Consider the following 11,439-nt stretch of genomic DNA (forward strand, 5'->3'; position numbering starts at 1 on the left):
GTTTGCACTCAAGACACTATAGAGGGTGTGAGTGATTTAGGATCGATAGCCATACTATAAAGAGGGGAAATGTTTGGCTAAGTGGTTATTGAGTACCACTAGGTGACATGATTCTTGCATATGCATTTAGGAACCTAGTGTGCTAACTTTGACCCTTGTAAAATGCTTTGAAAAAATGCTAACACACGTGCACATAAGTTCTACACTTTGTGGTTAGCAACTTGGAAGCAAAGGTGAAGTGGTTGTGGACTTAGAAAAAGAAAAGAGGCGAAGGTGCGCGACCGGACTCTGGCGCTGGGGTGACCGGACTCACCCTGGGCGCGTCCGGTCATTTTTAGTATGTGGCGTAGCCTGCCCGAGAAGGCCTTTGTGCGACCAGAAGCTGCAATCTGACGCGGGCACCACGTCCAGTCAGCTGTTCCAGTAGCGAAGGTGTGTGGCTTCGTGATCGGACGCAGGTGACAAAGGGTGACCAGACACACAGGGGTTGTGTGGGGGGTACGACCCTGAATACCCATGGCAGACCACATAGGCTGCACCCCTAGGGGTGGCCTAGCCCACAAGATGAAGTCTTGCGGGGCACGACTCTGCTCGGTGCCTCTCACAAGACACCGAGAAGATATCTTGAAGATATTACTAAATCTGTTAGGATACGTGTGATCCTAAGATTCCTGTAATCAGTTATTACTTTCTAATTATCTCTCAGATCTAACTGACTTGTAACCCTGCTCCCCGGACTATATAAGGCGGGCAAGGACCCCCTCCAAACACACTCAATATCATACAATAGCTAATACAAACCAATAGACCACCGGAGTAGGATATTACGTCATACTAACGGCCTGAACCTGTCTAACTCGTGTGTCTCTGTTGCCTTCTTGTTCTTGATCTCACGCTTCTTTGCCGATCAATCTACCTTCGTGGGATACCCCTCAGAGGACTGCCGATGATATTCTATCGACAGTTGGCGCGCCAGATAAGGATTTGCATATTGTTTCCTTATCGAACAAGATAGCTTTTTCCATAGGCTCTTCGTCCCTCCCGTAGCCTGGCCAGATCTTCACGGTCGGATCGATCTCATGGATCATCAACGCTGACGGAGTCAAAGAGCTCCTCAGGCCGGTGTAGATTGATTCTGTGCCGATCACCCCTGCCTATCGCAGAACCAGCTAATTTATAAGAGTACAAGTACAATGGCAACCCACAAGCGGTCGCACTGTCATACTTGAACCCATATAAACCCGGTAGTCCATCGAGTACCACGATGGGTCTCGATAAACGATTTACAACAACCAAGATCGTACATGATTCAACATACATGTCACATATTACATAAAGTTCACAGATATATTTCCATCATCAGAGTATGAAACAAAGTTATTACAAACCAAGTTTGATAGATAAAAGCGGAAGCAAAATAAGTTTGAAAGTAGCATTTGCCAACATAGTTTGATACAGTGCCAACATATGATCATCATCCATAAAAGCATGTAGAAGAATTAAACAAGAAGCCTGCCCAAGGTTTACTCCTCATCCACAGCGGGATAGAAGCAACTTTTGCAATAACCATGATAAACAGTGCCATCTGCAACAATGGGAAATAAATCCTGAGTACGAGAAGGTACTCAGCTAGACTTACCCATCATAAACCAGAAATAGAATGACTCCAAGGATCATGCAAGGCTATATAAGTGGATATAGCTTGACAACATTTTGCATAAAAAGTGATTAACTTAGTTATACAATTATAATTCTATTATCAAGTTAATTATGACTATTCATCTCTAAATTAGCAATTATCCTGTGCCAAACATGTGGTATATCATTTTAACAGCATACAATAGTAACCATAGTGGTATTGTAATTCCATGTTTATCCGAACCATCATATTACATAGTACAATTACTACGATGTTGGGGCTAGCCAAGTTTCTCACTATCCAGGAGAGACGGCTATTCGAATCGATTTCAACTAGTTGGGAATTTATTCCTAACATAAACCCAAACAGATTAGATCAACAGTCACCTTAGGTCATCTTTGGTACAACTCAAGTACACATTTCGCGGGTTCGCCCAGCGCCGCACAATCAGGGACAACCAAATGCCAGGACGTTTAGGCCCAGCCTACCCCTGGGCTTAGTCTGGCTCCCCGCACATCCTTACTACCATCCAGAGTGTGCACTCTTACAGAGCAGGGCCTAGCCTGAGTTGAGCTACTCGGCTTCACGGTCGGAACGAGTTATTCGACCAGCTAAGTGATAGGCATGCATTCAATCTTGTCAGAAGTGCCAACAACGGTATGGTCCTTAATCGGCACAGACGGTATCCACCTATATCTCACAGGTGATAGGAAATCACCCGACTTCTACCAGTCTAAGCATGGCTAAGCATAAATTTGATCTTGGACCTATATAGGGTTAAAGGTAGTATTTCTGGACAAGGAAATCATATGCATCAAGTGGTTCCAATCAACTCTTATAACCTAATGCATCAATCATAAGGACTTGAGTAATATTTTGTAAAATATTGGGAGACTTAGAATGCTTCGGGGCTTGCCTTTCAGAAAGGAAGTGGGGCGGTGGTCAGGGCACTCCGAAAGCTCTTCTGGGGTCTACTTCTCGCCTTTGGGAGCTACGGCTTGAGGAATCTCCTGTTGGTCCCCTTCCTCTCCTTCATTGAACTCCAGCAACGTTATCTCCTCCGTCGATCCTAGATGCATGAGTATGACATAAGATATTACGAATGCCTTCATGTTGATAAGTATAGTATGATGATACATGATGAATGGATTCTTACAAGCATTCTTAACAGCATGGTGTTAAAGAAATAACAAGTGCATCACATTTTACTGAATATGTGCATATCTCTTCTTGATTATTTAATCAACTACTTCAACAATGCATTTACTATACCATAAAATAGTAGCTACTTGTTTTACTCATAACTAAAGTTCTACTTATCTAAATGTGGTGATCTTGGACTTTCTGAAAAGCTTATAAAATTATCTACAACTTTCTTTTAATATTCTCACTGTGATTCAAGAGTTATGTAGGGCAAACAAATCATTCAATCAAATCTATCCAGAAAGTAAACCTTTTGGACAGCAAACTTGTAACAGCTAGAACTCAAAAACCCTAAGTCCTATGGCTGTGAAAATTTAACACAAGGTTGGGCAGACTCTAGCTGACGCTCAAGCTTAGCCATTCGAGCGTCTCCATCCAGAGGAAGTGGGACTTGCGGCACGATATCTCATGCAGACCCTGCAAAAAAAACAAGAAGCAAGCATGTTGAGGCAACCAACAAGAGACCAAAGACAAGCGCGGGAAACTCACCTCCACGGCACGGTTCAGGTCAACCTTGACCAACTGCTAGACAGACTTAACCTACTCCTGGGTGTCCTCAAGCTTCACCGACAGCTTGGCAAGATTGGACTCCCTGGCGAGTCCTCTCCACACGAGGATGTCCTAGAGCTGGTACTCCTACGAATCCCGAAGAATGAACTAGACCTTCGTCGAGTCCTCGGAATAGGGCCACACCAGGTCAGTCTCCTTTGGCCCGCTAGAGGGTCCAGCCTCTGATTGGACCACCGCCAGCTCCCACGTTGGCGCCGGTAGCTCCACCACCTCATCCGCCTCGTCGTCAGAGGGGATCTCCACCACCTTGTCTTCACGGGCCACTAGTAGATGTTTTGGTTCTGACCCGGCCACGTCTCCCAGCATCTTTGGCGCTGACCGAGAGGGTGAGCCATGTAGCCCTTCGCCGAGTGAGGCAGCGAACCCAGTATCCCTCTCCTCTTCCACCGTAGCCGGTGGAGGAGGGGCTGCAAGGGTTACCTCCGACGCGACCTCTACTGTCACCATCGGGATCGTCGCCAACGCTGCCGCCGCCGCTGCCGCCGTACTAGCAACCAACCCGAGGAGCACCACCCCCAGAAGGGAAGGGTTCACCGCCACCACCCTGCTCTCCCCGCCACTCACCATGGCACACTACAGGGTGGGCCTCCAAACCTCCTACATGGGAGTTAGGGCGATGCTCAACCCCATCAATGTCCGATCGCTGTGAAAAAGCATAGGTCAGTCATACTCCAAAAAGACTCAACAATAAGATCAAAAAGAAACAAAAAAGACATATTAGGAGGTAAGCGGCACGACTCTGAAACCAAGACCCGACGTCGATGGGTCCGTAGGGCGAGGACCGCTCCCGGGCTATGACCCATGCCCCCCTTCAGCTAGGGGCAAAACCATCCCAACCGCCTCCTGCCTGGCCTGTGGGTCACCACGACCTTCGGCTCGGGACACGCTGAATGGAGCAGCAGGCGGGGCATCCTCCCGTTGTGAGTCCCACGCTGGCGCTAGTCCCAGCAACGCATGGGTGCAAGCCTGCTCCTCGGACAACCTGGCTTGCTCGGCCATGTCTGCGGTAGGTGGGGATGAAACCGGCGACGCCACCGAAGGGCGCGGTGACCGTGTCCACTTCGCCTCCTGCTCGGCGCACGCTTCCTCGGCACGAGAACCACGGCGCACCTCTCCGCCTCCTGCTCATTGCCAGTAGACGTCACCACAAGGTCACGATGCTCCGCCGAGGTCACAACGACCTCCCGGCTTTCCTCCTCCTCAGAGAAAATCATGTCGTCCACCTCTGTGGGATCCTCTGACTCGAGCTCTGACTCGATGTTGCTCTTATTTTCCCCGGCCTTCACACACTGGGCGATCTCCTTCTCCTTCTCATACTTCCATCGAGCCACCTCGGCTTTCTTCTTCTTCTTGGCATCCGCCGCCTCCTTCTGGGCGGCCTACCGAGCCGCGCCCTTTGGCCCCTTCGGGAGGTGTGTCCGGGACTTATAAGTATCAAGTCCCTACAAAATAGGTGACTCAAAAAAAGTAGGAAAGCAAAGAGGAAAAGAACATGAAGTAAGGAGAAGGGAGCATACCAGTTTGGACACCACCGAGGCGTTGAGAGGTTCGGGCTTTCCATCGACCTTCTCTTTGGGCTTTAGCTGCAGCACCTGGTCAAGGTGACTCCAGACCTCATCATCCAACAGCTCCTTCGGCGACGCGCGCTCGAGGTCCGATAGGCCACCATACCTCCACATCGGGCACGCCCTCTCCGCTAATGGAGCAACCCGGCGATAGTAAAGGGTATGGAACACCCGCACCCTGTCAAGGTCACGCCGCACAAGCTTCTAGAGCTCCTCCTTGATGATCTCCACCTTCTTCTTCTCCCGATGGGAAGGGCCCCATGACCAACTATCCTGCCCTCCGGCCTCCCGCTGGTGAACGCTGGGAACGGTGCCTCCTCTAGGTTCCTGATATAAAACCACTCCCCGTGCCACCCCCGGTTGGAGTCATAGGGATGTACGCGGGATACGAGCCCCCCATGCTCGGTTTTCTTTGCAGGGCGAAGCCTCCCACCAACGCGCCCTCGGGCAGATTCCCCACCGGTAAAGCTCGCCCAGAGAACAGTCGTTGGAAGAAATCCACGTGCGGCTCCATCCTGAGGAAGGCCTCGCAGACGCTGATGAAGCCAGTGATATGCAGCACCCCCGTTGGATTGAGGTGTTGCAGCTCGAGACCCCACTCATTGAGGAGCCCGCATAGGAACCAGTGTGTGGGGTATCCTAACTCGCGCTCATGGAAGGTGAGAAAGGAAACCATCTCATTGGGCCGAGGTTGTGGGAACTCCTCCCTCCTAGGAGCCCTCTATGCGCCACCTCCTTCGGCAACAGAAACCCCTTCATGACGAAGGCCTTCAGCATTGACTCAATCATAGTGGATGACCTCTAGCCCGACATCTCGCTCTGGGTTCACAAAAGGATTTGTGAGTTTTTTCTCTCCCTTTTCTTTCCTAGGAACCGTTGCAGCTCTCAAAGACACTCTCGGTAAGAAGGAAAATGAGAGGAGGCGGCAGATGAACAATAGGCAAAGGAACAGGGTGAAAACCTTCTCCCCTCTCCTACTTAAGGAAAAGGGCGCAACAGTTGGGGAAGGCACGCCGATCGGGAAAGTCAAAATGACAGAGCAAAAAACCCTCTCCCTTCCCCATTTAATGCAGATGGGATACGATGCGACACGCCCTGACTGATGAGACGCGCCCTGCCCAATGGAATGGCACCTGATCAAACAGGACATGGCCTAGGTATGGCCCACCACTACTACATGTTAGGCGCGATAACCAAAGCATCACCACACGTAGGTGGCTCTCTACCTCCCCAGGCGGGACTTGGAAAAAACCAAAACAACAGGATCTCCGCTAGGAGAGACCATCGGGCTTCCTAATTCGATCGAACGACTAGGTAAAACACACCGATAGACAGGTAAGGAGCAAAGGGACACCCCATGTTGGCCATACCAACTCCGTCATGAACGACGAGGACAGGTCCTGGTCGGACAATTCTGATTGGAGATCTTCAAACCCTGTCACTCGAGTCACCAAGGTAACACTACCGACCCTAGCTATTTCTTTATATAATCATTCATACATTCCTATGCGCATTCATTCCATACGCCCATGCCCCCTAGACGATTTGGGCCCTGAATTGCCCGGGGGCTCAGGAACTAAGCCATCGCACGTGCAGTGAAATTGCGTCACAAAGCGGTAGTTGCCCATTCAACATGAGCAATGACCGACCGAGGTTCGAAGGCTGGCCCATGAAGGGCTCGAGGCTGCCCCACGTCAAACAGAGCCAGGGGAGAAAATGCAGATGAGCCCCGTGCAGCCCTCGCCTAGTCTACCCAAAAGCAGACAGGGTCATCTCAACCTTCTCATTCGATCCTAAACCTCTCGCTAAACCCACAGAATCTCCATCGAGGGGAGGCCAGCAGGCCACCTGGGTCGGTCTCTAGAACAACCCAGGCATCTATCGGGTTGCAAGTAAAGGAGCAATGGAATGTCACAAGAGAGCTATGCTAACCCCATCATGAACGACGGACCCAGATTCCACTCGATCACACCCGTTAGTGAGCTCACCGAGTGCATCACTCAAGCCCGAGCGATCGAGGCAAGCGATAAAACTTAGCCCCTCCAGTTGTGAGAAATCGAGGATTGTGTAACGCACAAAACTCAAAACCGACCCCTACCAGGCCCAACGGGGCTCGGGGGCTCAAGACACCAAAAAACACACAAGTCTACAACCCCGAACTCGCCCCATTCCTCGGCTACACCTGCACACCAAAACACGGGTCTACGACTCCGAACTCTCCCATTCCTCGGCCGCATGGGCTACACCGAGGCCAGGATCCATGACTCCAACTCACCCAATTACACGGCGCGCATCGACACCAGGACCCATGAGCTCTGTCTCGTCAGATAACTAAACTAACTAAACTAACTACCTTAGCTATGCGGGCTGCACCGAGTCTAGGATCCATGACTCCAACTAGCACAATCCCATGGCGCGCACCGACGCCAGGATCCACGAGCTCCGTCTCATCTGATCCCTAAAACTAACTACCTCGGCTACGCGGGCTACACTGAGACCAGGATCCTCGACTCTAACTCACTCGATCCCACGGTGTGCACCGACGCCAGGATCCGCAAGCTCCATCTTGTCAGATCCCTAAAACTAACTGCCTCAGCTACGCAGGCTGCACCGAGACTAGGATCCCCGACTCTGACTCGCATGATCCCATGGTGCGCACGGACGCCGGGATATGCGAGCTTTATCTCGCCCGATCCCTAAACTAACTGCCTCGATCCCACGGTGTGCACCGACACCAGGATCCACGACTCTAAACTCGTCTGATCCCACGGCGCGCACCGATGCCTTGGTTAAATGACTCCGTCTCGACTGAAAAACACGCACGCACGCCCGCTAACAAAAACTCCATAGACAATTTAGCCCGAATTGCCCAGGGACTCAGGGGCTACACCCATGGGTGCGCTCACATGCACCCGCTAATGAAACAAAATTTCCCCACTGGCAACACAAAAAACCCCAGATGATTCTGCCCGAATCGACCAGGGGCTCGGGGGCTACACCCGCGGGTGCGCTCGCGCGCACCCGCCATCAAGACAAAAATCCCCCAGATGATTCTAGCCGAATCGCCCAGGGGCTCGAGGGCTCCCATCGGGTTCATAAACCTGGGGTCCCTCATAGACCGGCTTCCCAACAAAGGCTCAGCCCAGCAGGCAATGTTGCAAACAAACACGCAACTCATGGGCCAGCCTAATTACCTAAATGATAGGCTAGAAGGGCGATCCAATCATTGACCGAAAGGTCTGGCCGAGGAGGAACGACCCCCGTTTTCCGACTCTAGCCCACCTCTCCGATCAGAGCGCCTGCTTCGGTCTCTAGCCCGCCTCCAAACGGCCTCTCTGATCGGAAGGCCTAGCCAAAGCACTACTTCCGACTCCAACCAATGTCTCCAACTGGGGATGCACCAAACCCCTACTCACTGCTCTTTTCTAACTAGCGCATTTAGAGCCAATTGGGACTAACCAACAGGGGACGCCCGCTCGGTAAGGACCAGGGAACGGATAGAGAAAGTAAGGCGAGGCGCATAAGTCAAACTGCAATACTAGGGACTGTGCTTTGCACACCTACCAGGCAGTACCCTATGACCCTCCTGGCATGATAGAACCCAAGCAGTGTTGTAGGTGCTGACATTTTCCCCTATAGTATTATGGGCGCCATTAACTCCCATACGGTAAGGCTCCTCCCACATGTCTCTAGGCATCAACAGTGTTGTGGGCACCAGAATTAACCGTACTAGGCAAACATGGTAAAACCCCTTACATGCCTCTAGCATCTACAGTATGGGAGGTACCGACATCTGCCATACCTGAAGAAGATGACGCAACCTCCCACATGCATCTGACATTCAATAGTGTTGTGGGCGCCTACCATCATCTTGTACTCGTCGACGTGGGAAGCAAGACTTAGCAGCAAACATACTCTCTCCCTCTCACTTATAAGGCCACCCCCTTCATCTATAAAAGGGGATGCGCTCTCTTCCAACAAAGAGATTCATTAGATCGATCAAGTTTACTAGAACACAACAGCAGAACCATCAGGTTCAAACCTTGAGCATATGCCCGAACACTTAGCACATAGCGGAGCTCCCATCGCTCTCGGTCCCTCTGACCAAAGTCTGATCGGACCTCTTGTACCCACATCTTTCTGATTCTCGTTTGTAACCCCACTGCAAACTTCGAGCACCTGGGCTCAAGAATAAAGTCACCAACCGACTCAAACTGGGCATAGGGCACATTGCTTGAAGTAGTATAAATCCTGTGTCATTAAGTGCTAGGCCACCTCCGATCACAATGTACGGTAAAACTACAAATATTTACGTGTTGGTCACTTTCTGCACCGACACTAAGTCTGGGAGATTCATGGCTTAGATGTTTAGACTTTAGAAACTCTAGTATGATTTAACTATTATTCCAAGGTGTTTAGAGGGACTCAGAGAGACGATCCACGATGCCACTGGCTATGCTGGTGGAGGACCACGGGTTTGGCGGAGATAATGTTTAATTTATTTTAGTGGTTAGCACATGAAAAAGTGGAAAACCTCTCAATGTAGTGATGTAAAGAGACGTACCAATTCGTTACAACACCATGGAAAAGGAGGATAAATGGTTGCTAGAGGGGAAGGGACAAAAACAAGACAGGAAAGAAGGTCATCGACAGGTCTTATACAACATTAATTAGAGAGGTGAAGGGAACTAGACATCCAACATCCTAAACCTAGTTCTAGAGGCGAAAAGAAATATCTCTTTAAAGAAGTAATAAAATCTAAATGAGAGAAGACAAAGATAAGTAATTGTCGAGGACCAAATACTGGGGTACCCAAAGAGGAGGAGCTAATAACCATCAAACGTTGATGCTTCCAAACAGATAAGAATGCAACTATACTTCTTGCCCAAAGACCGAAGGTTGGCTCCACCTCGCCTGACCCCTGAGGGCTAGCTCCACCACGCCTGACCCTTGAGGGCTGGACTCCGCCTCATCCGACGTCTGGGGGTAGACTCCACCTCGCCTGACGTCTAGAAGCATGCTTCGCCTCGCCCGATGTCTATGGGTAGACTCTGCCCTGTCCGACGTCTGGGGGCTAACTGTCGACATGGAATTTTGTCCTGTGCCAAGGACACACGAGCAAGCCAGAAGCCTACCATAAAGCATACTAAGCATTCTACGCCTTTGTAAATGAAATTATCTTCAAGGATGGTAAACAAGTAACAAGGTAGACAATGCATCAAGTAGGTAACATTTGAATTAATCAACTTAATGCAATAGGTAACATAGGTGATAAACTTTTCAAAGTAAACAAGGTAATGGTTTAATGCATAAACCGAGGCTTGCCTTCGTTGTCGATCTCGGGTTCCGGATTAGTACCTCAATTATCGAATCCCGAGACAACCGGGGATTCTTCCACAACTTGCTCAACTAGGATTGGTTCACTCTCGGATTCTACACAAAATAATAATATATGCTTCAACATGATGATAATATAAACATGATGCTTTTATGGTACATGAAATATAATAACACCTTGAGTACAACTTTCCTTCACGGCACAGTTGCAAGCCAACAAAACCAACTTACAATTCTACTATCAAGGACCACACAAGTGACTTGACCAAATTGATCTTGAAACCCTACTGGTCACAAAACATGACCAAAACAAGATCAAACCCTAAACTAACACGTAGGGTTTGCTTTATCCATTTTTTAATTAAATTTAGAATTAAGCTAAAAATGAACTTGTTCCAAATGACCTCAAAATTTTATGTAAGCTTCCTCATGACAAATTAGTATACCAAAACAAATTTCATAATTTTTGGAATTATACAGTGGCCTACAAAAATCATGGAATTTACATTTATCAATTAATTGAGCAATTTTCATCACATTCAAAAAGTACTGTAAATCAATATTTCAAATTTTTCCTAAATAATATTCATCACAGAGAGGTCACACAAAAATTTTCATAATTTTTGGAGCTCTAAATAAATCTACACAAAAATAACAAAAATAGACACTATTCATCCATTTCTGAAAATAGAAAAATTCCATTTGAACTACTCAGTCGCTGACATACGGGACCCACTTGTCATCCCTAACCTTTGGCTTTGACCGCGGTGACGACGGCGCTGACCGACGCAATCTCACCGACGGTGAGTCTAACGACGAAGGTAAAGGCACCACAGTGATCACTACGACAAGGCGCAATGATTGGTGGCACAACCGAAACCCTATGTGGCTAGAACCGAGCACTACACCAGCCATGGCGGACACGGTGGCACGGCAGCGCTATGCCGGCAAAACAAGGTCGGTAGAGATCAAACAAAAGGCTTAGAAAGGATTAGCAGCTCACCCCGAACGTGTTGAAGCAAAGAACGAGACCGGAGGAGCTACGGTGACGCGGGTCGACGGTGACAGCGGTCACGGCGGAGTAGACTTCGTCGGCGACGGAGTTTCGGTGACTACAGTGGGCAA

The sequence above is a fragment of the Miscanthus floridulus genome, chromosome 8 (genome assembly GCF_019320115.1).
Source record: "Miscanthus floridulus cultivar M001 chromosome 8, ASM1932011v1, whole genome shotgun sequence".
Lineage (NCBI taxonomy): Eukaryota > Viridiplantae > Streptophyta > Magnoliopsida > Poales > Poaceae > Miscanthus > Miscanthus floridulus.